Source organism: Phoca vitulina, unplaced genomic scaffold (genome assembly GCF_004348235.1).
Source record: "Phoca vitulina isolate PV1807 unplaced genomic scaffold, GSC_HSeal_1.0 scaffold12, whole genome shotgun sequence".
Taxonomy (NCBI): Eukaryota; Metazoa; Chordata; class Mammalia; order Carnivora; family Phocidae; genus Phoca; species Phoca vitulina.
Window position 1 is genome coordinate 33,433,496 of NW_022589715.1, and position 7,480 is coordinate 33,440,975.

Sequence of the window (7,480 nt, forward strand, 5' to 3'; positions counted from 1 at the left end):
TTTGAGCACTTCAGTTTGCTCCTCACTAGTCTCCCATAGTACTCTGAGGCATATATAAAAATTTTATTTTATTTATTTATTTTTTTATATACAAATTTTAAATGAGAAAACATCAATCCTGGGTTATGTAGAGAATTCTCCCAACTTGATTATGTACTACAAGGAGGAGGTAAGAGTAGAGGGTAGCAGATGGTAAGGGGGTAGGGATGGGTAAAATAGATTAAATGGTGTTGTTACCTTTGTTGTAAGTTTTCCTTCCAGAAAAAGTAACTTAATGATTTTCTAGCTAAATGAGCTATTTTACATTTGTAGAGATGACAAACTTCACTATTCACCAGGACCATATGCTTTTTTGGTATTCATATAGGCTTTGAAGTCTAAAATACATGCTGTTTAAGAATGTTAGTCTAGACTAGAGAATAACTCTCCCCTAAATAATATATAAGTATCTTTTTAAATTAGCCTTGGCAAGAAGAAATTTTAAAAATAGAAGATGTGGGTCAGAATCAAGTTCTATAAATAAGTACATTCCTTATAAAACATTTATGGATTTGATTGAAGGATTATTTTAGACACATTTGTGTATAGCATAAAAACAAATTAAATGTAAAAAATTTTAATAATGAAAAAGTGAGTCCTAAAAAGACCAGCAGGTGGCATAAATAATTTATTTAATCAAAACTGCAGAGACCTATATGGTAAAAGATACCTTCCCTGACCTTTCTGCCGTGAAAAAAAATCTCAAGAATATTTAGACCAAAATTCCCAATTAAAGCATCACTAACAAGATTAACTTAGTTATAAATACAAAAATTAAAATTGCAGGAGAGGTGGATCTCATAGATATCAACCCAAAGCTAAATCATAAACTTGTGTGCCTGGGCCTATCATTAAACTGAAACACAAAAGACAACATATAATGAGAGCATCTAACCTGGATGCTCCACCCAGCACACTTCAGCATCTTTGAAGTAGGAAGAGTGTGCTGACATTCGAGACTCAAGAAAATAATGTTTTTAAAAGCTACGTGGGTGTGTACCTGCCCCAGTTAATTACTCTGCAAGAACAACATTAAGCCTCTCCTCCTTTCAAATATAACCAGAATGTTGGTCTCAACATTGTCTTTACTGGGTACTAATAATGTTCCAAGACACCAGCCTATCAGATACCTGTTGGCTGCCTTGGATCTGAAATAGGATATTTTCCCCCATTCACCAACAGGAAATTTTGTCCCTGCTTACTTTTGTACCTGCTCGCCTGAAAATAGTTCCCATCCGAGACACACATGCCAGAGAGATAGTTGACCATGTGGTGGGATTGGCCGTGACTTAACACTGGAAGAGGAGACTTTGTCAAGGGTAGTCCTGCAGGTTCTTGATTCTTAGTATAGCACAGAGGCTCAGACCTGTGCATGTCATCTAAGACCTCTAGAGCAGTTCTTCCTGACCTGGGACCCTCAACTGGAAGGCCAGGGGCCACAAACTGATCACCATAGGTTAGAATCCACATATGTGTAGTTTAGAAAAAACTGCACCAAACTATTAATAATGCTTTCTCTGGAAGGTGAGTTTATTTTTTATTTTTTATTTTTTTAAGATTTTATTTACTTGACAGAGAGATAGCGAGAGCAAGAACACAAGCAGGGGGAGTGGGAGAGGGAGACGCAGGATCCCCGCTGAGCAGGGAGCCCGATGCGGGGCTCGATCCCAGGACCCTGAGATCATGACCTGAGCCAAAAGCAGACGCTTAACCAACTGAGCCACCTAGGCACCCCATTTATTGTTACTTCTTAACAAAGCCTAGTCTTATAAATGTTTTTGGTTTTTTTTAAGATTTTATTTATTTATTTTTGCAAGAGAGAGAGAGAGAGAGAGCGCACAAGCGAGGGAAGGGGCAGAAGGAGAAGTAGACTTCCCACTGAGCAGGGAACCCAATGCAGGACTCGATCCCAGCACCCCGGGATCATGACCTGAGCCGAAGTCAGACCTTAATTAACCAACTGAGCCACCTGGGCACCCTCCAGTCTTTATTTGGATGAATTTAAATTTGTTTTTTAATAGACAAAGTCTCTACCCTCAAGGGGCTTACATTTTATTTATTTTTTAAAGATTTTATTTATTTATTTGACAGAGAGACACAGCGAGAGAGGGAACACAAGCAGGGGGAGTGGGAGAGGGAGAAGCAGGCTTCCCGCTGAGCAGGGAGCTCGACACGGGGCTCGATCCCAGGACCCTGGGATCATGACCTGAGCCAAAAGCAGACGCTTAACACTGAGCCACCCAGGTGCCCCGAATTTAATTTTTGAGTGCAAATATTACTCAATATATACAAGCTTGACAAAACCCACCTAACCTAAAGAGTGTCTAAATCAGATACCTATTCAATTATGTAAATCACCAGTGACTCATTTCAGAGACTTTCCAGGTGTCTCCACTACCTGTTTCAGGAAAATGCTCCACTGTTACTGTACTGTTTGCTTTTCTGTGGACACCTTACACACAGCTACATTTTGAAGCATCACCTCTCAGGTCTTGGCCCCTTCCCCACATTAGCCAGAAAGCAATACTGGAGGTCTACAGCTTTTTCTCAAGTGAGACATTCATGGTGCTGCTCTGTGTCCTTTGCAAGCAATCGTCAGCTTGCATCCCGGGTAGGCCAAATATTAATCGGAAGGCAGTTGGGGTGGAGGAATGTAGAACAAAGTTTTCTTTAAAACCGTGTTATAAATAATGATTGGAATCCAAGGCCAACTCACAAAAGTTGGATTCACACATAATAAAGTTGAAACCATTCAAATTTTGGTATATAGTAGGCACTTGGTATGTATTTGCTGGATAAATGAATATTGATAGTGCTTCTTAGCAAGAGGAATTTATAGACTGAGACTCAGTCTCACTCTGCCTGCCCAGGGAGGCAACTACTCTGTTCCTAACACCTGGCAGCTGTTGATAACCACAGGTATCACAAGGCATTGCAAGTTGGGGCTTGGTAACTAGGGAGATGCCTGCATTGGTGTCTTAGGCAAAGATCTTCTGGTTGAAAGTAACTTGGGGGACTTACTTTAAGGGCACCAGCCTGTTGGTGCTCATACCTTTGGGTGTGGGCAATTCTCATAGAAGGATGGTTGTGGGCTGGAATATAAGAGGTATTTATTATATTTGGTGTTTTAGAACGTCACGCCATTTTCGTTTAGACTCATTTGGTGTTAACAAATTGAGATTCATTAACGTTAGCTAAAATAAAGGGATTTATTGTAAGAAGTGATCAGAAGTCTACCATTAATCCAAAAGGAATCATCACCAGGCTTCCTGTGGCTAGGGTAGAGGGAGGTTCTGGGCTCAAAGTTGTTCAGAAGCCCTCAGCTGCAGGGCTCTGTGGCCTTTCCTGCTGATGCTCCTCCACTGACAGGCTGTGAATACACATCTGCATTGTTCCACCTGCCTCCCACAGAGAGGGAGAACCTGTGGCATCGGACAACAGGGTGAAGGTAATTGGTTAGCATGAAAATTGGCAGCCCTCCCTGATGAATTAGCTGTGGTCCAGAAGGACAGTGTGCAGGGCCATGCGCAGACACGTGGGGAGCAGATCATAGCTATCTAGCGAGGAGGACTATGGGGGCCCTTAATTTAATATCTCTCTTGTAACCAATAGAATGTGGCAGAAGTGACTTCTGGGTCAAAAAGGGCCATGCAGTTTCCACCTATTTCTCCTGGAATGCTTGCTCTCAGGATGATCCCTTTTGGAAGCCAGCAGCCATGCTGTGAGAAGCCCAAGCCTCTTGGAGAAGACATCGTAGGTGTTCCAGTCAGTAGTCCCAGCTGAGGCCAACCTTTGCATCATAACAGCCCAGGCACCAGATATGAGTGATGAAAACTTCAGATTATCACTGCTCCCAGCTATTCAAATCACCTCCAGTATATGAGTTCCCAGCTAAGGGCCTGGGCACCATGGAGCAGAGACAAGACATCTCTGCTGCACTGGACCCACATTCCTCACCTATAGGGTTTGTGAGCATAATAAGATGGTTATGGTTTTATACCACTAAATTTGGGGTAGTTTGATACAACAGTAGAAACCAGAATATAAAGCATGACACATTCAAAGAACCCAAAAGAAGGTGGTATGGCAGACCAACGTGGGCTCTTACTGGATACCTGAAGTAAAACCATCTCTGCTGCTTTCTACCATGAGAAGTCCAAAATCAGATAAAGAGAAAGGCAAGATCATCTGAAGCAGGTGTGGTTGGGAAGATTATGGAGATGTGGCTTATGCCTCTGGATAATCCCTAGACCAAGCAGAACACGTTATTCATTTTCAGTCTCTCCCATTTACTGTAGAGATAAATACAGAGGCCTCTGGTTCCACCCAGGTTTGCTTTACATCAGGCTTCCTTATTGAGGGTGGCTCTCCCCCCACTCTGAGCAACAAGCCAACAGATGTCTCAGCTTCCCTCCACATGTCCTGTTCTGCAGCTTGCTAACGCCAGGCAACTGCTGCACACCCTGGCGGTGCTTCCGTCCCACCTCCAGCAAAGCCATCTTCCTCTTAGTCGCCCTAGTTCTCCAAACACTGGAGAAGAAAAGGCAAGAAATGCTGTCATTTCTTTTGGCCCAGATATGGTTCCCCTGTGGCCTGGGCCATTCTACAATGGGCATCAATTTCAAGGACACCCTGCTGTGGCTCACTCTACCCTATATTGATTGTATGGCTTTGCATGAATTGTAAATCAGGAGGCATTAGATCTTTAGGTCATTTGCACATGGTTTACACTGTGGAATGCACTCAGGGTGCAGGGCAAATGCCTGCTGACCCCATGTTTATTTTTTCAGCTGGTGATTGAAGCTCTGGCCCAGTTATAATAGATGGGAATGCCAATGTCTTGTCCATTTTCAACTTTAGTGCAAATCTTGCATTGAATAGGGGTCATATTTCTACTCTCAGCATGTAAAGTAAAAGTAATTGTCATGTATGTGTTTCCAAAATAAATATCATTGTGTTTGCCCTCCCACCTCCACCCCATAGAACTGTTTTTTTTTTATAAAGACATGAACATGGAAAAATAATATTCCAGGCTTCTGGGGGAATGTTATTAATATCTCCAAGAATGGGGGCATCTGGGTGGTGCAGTCGGTTAAGCATCTAACCCTTGGTTTACGCTCAGGTCCTGATCTCAGTGTCGTGAGATCAAGCCCCGCGTGGGGCTCCACGCTGAGCGCCGAGTCGGCTTAAGACTCTCTCCCCGATCCCTATGTGCTTGCTCTCTCTCTCTCAAATAAATAAATTTTAAAAATATAAATCTCCAAGAATGGACAGACCTGTGAGCATGTACTGCTGGCTGATACGCTGGGTGTGAAGCAGCTCATCGTGGCAGTCAGTAAGATGGCCATCACGGAGCCGCCTTATAGTAGTGCATGCTTGAGGAGATATGCAAGGAGGTGAAGGCCTAAATCAAGAAAATCAGTTACAACTCTGAGGTTGTCGCCCTTGTGCCCATCTCAGGCTGGCATGGGGACAACATGCTAGAACCCAGCACCAAGATGTCCTGGCTCAGAGGCTGGAAGATCACCAGGAAGGAAGGAAACGTGGTGGCCACGACACTGCTAGAAGCGCTGGACTCCGTCATGCCCCCTGCCCGCCCTATGGAAGAGCCCCTGCAGCCACCTCTACAGGATGTATACAAGATGGGGGCGTTGGCACCGTGCCCGTGGGCCGGCGGGAAACAGGCTTCCTCAAGCCAGGCATGGTGGTGACCTTTGCACCATGAGGCCCTGGCTGAGGCCCTGTCAGGTGACAACGTGGGCTTCAATGTGAAAAATGTGTCAGTGAAGGGCATCTGGTGGGGCTACATGGCGGGAGACAGCAAGAATGACCTGCCCTTAGACGTGGAGAGCTTCATCTTCCAGGTGATCATTCTCAACCACCCTGGCGGCATTGCAGCTGGCTACTCATCAGTTCTGGACTGCCACACGGCCCATATCGCCTGCAAGCTTGCAGACATCAGGGAGAAGATTGGCGTTCAGGCAAGAAGCTGGAAGACAATCCCAAAGCCCCGAAGTCTGGGGATTCAGCCATCATTCAGATGATTCCACGAAAGCTCATGTGTGTGGAAAGCTTCTCAGAGTACCTGCCCCTTGGTTGCTTCACTGTGTGTGACATGAGGCAGACAGTGGCTGTTGGGGTCCTCAAGGCTGTGGAGAAAACAGTAGAAACCGGTGGCAAAGTCACCAAGTCTGCCATGAAAGCGGCCAGGAAGTGAGTGGTAACAGCTACGTCAGGCCTTTCCAGGCCAGGGGCAACCCAGGAGGAGCCACAGCTGGAAAAGAACGGCTCAAGGAGAAGCCTTGGACTTCCTCTTCTTTGCCTGAACGATCTTAAACCTGTCCCTGCTAATGCAGTTTTCTTTTTGCTGATGAGTTTGAGGCATGGGAATAAAGCACAGGTAGTCTTTGGGGTTTGGAAGGAAGGCTTTTCTTTTAATTATAAAACGTTTATTTTTTATTTTTATTTTTTTAAAGATTTTATTTATTTATTTCACAGAGAGAGACAGCGAGAGAGGGAACACAAGCAGGGGGAGTGGGAGAGGGAGAAGCAGGCTTCCCGCCAAGCAGGGAGCCTGATGTGGGGCTCGATCCCAGGACCCTGGGACCATGACCTGAGCCAAAGGCAGATGCTTAGCAACTGAGCCACCCAGGCACCCCTAATTATAAAGACTTTTAAAAAATGTTTTATTTATTTTAAGTAATCTCTATACCCGACATAGGGCTTGAACTCACAACCCTGAGATCAAGAGTCACGTGCTCTTCCAACCGAACCAGCCAGGCGCCCCATAATTATAAAGTCTTTTAAAAAAATATTCTAGGGCGCCTGGGTGGCTCAGTTGGTTAAGCGACTGCCTTCGGCTCAGGTCATGATCCTGGAGTCCCTGGATCGAGTCCCGCATCGGGCTCCCTGCTCGGCAGGGAGTCTGCTTCTCCCTCTGACCCTCCCCCCTCTCATGTGCTTGCTCTCTCTCATTCTCTCTCTCTCAAATAAATAAATAAATAATCTTTAAAAATAAATAAATAAATAAATAAATAAATATTCTACTCTCTAATCTGTGACCACTATTCTGCCTGTAGTATCCCACACCTCCTTAACTGAATAACATACTCATTTTTCTATGTTTTAATCATTGAACAAATATTGATTGAGTGCCTACTGTAAGCCAGATGGATATTGGGGATTCAAGGGTGATCAAGATAGCAAAATGAGGTTCTTTCCTTAATGGCACCTATATTTAGGTTCAGGGAGACAGACAGTAAACAAGTAAATAAATAGATGAGGTAATTTATTTTTATTTATTATTATTATTTTTTAAGTAATCTTTACACCCAATGTGAGGCTCCAACTCACAGCTCCGAGATCAAGAGTTGCATGCTCTACCGATTGAGCCAGCCAGATGCCCCAAATAAGGTAGGAAGAAAATAAGCAGGGGTAATGA

General features: G+C 44.2%; 1 pseudogene; it reads left to right on the forward strand.

Moving 5' to 3' along the window:
- Nucleotides 1-5,364: 5,364 nt before the first annotated feature.
- LOC116636265 lies at nt 5,365-6,316 on the forward strand (annotated as a pseudogene).
- Nucleotides 6,317-7,480: the final 1,164 nt, after the last annotated feature.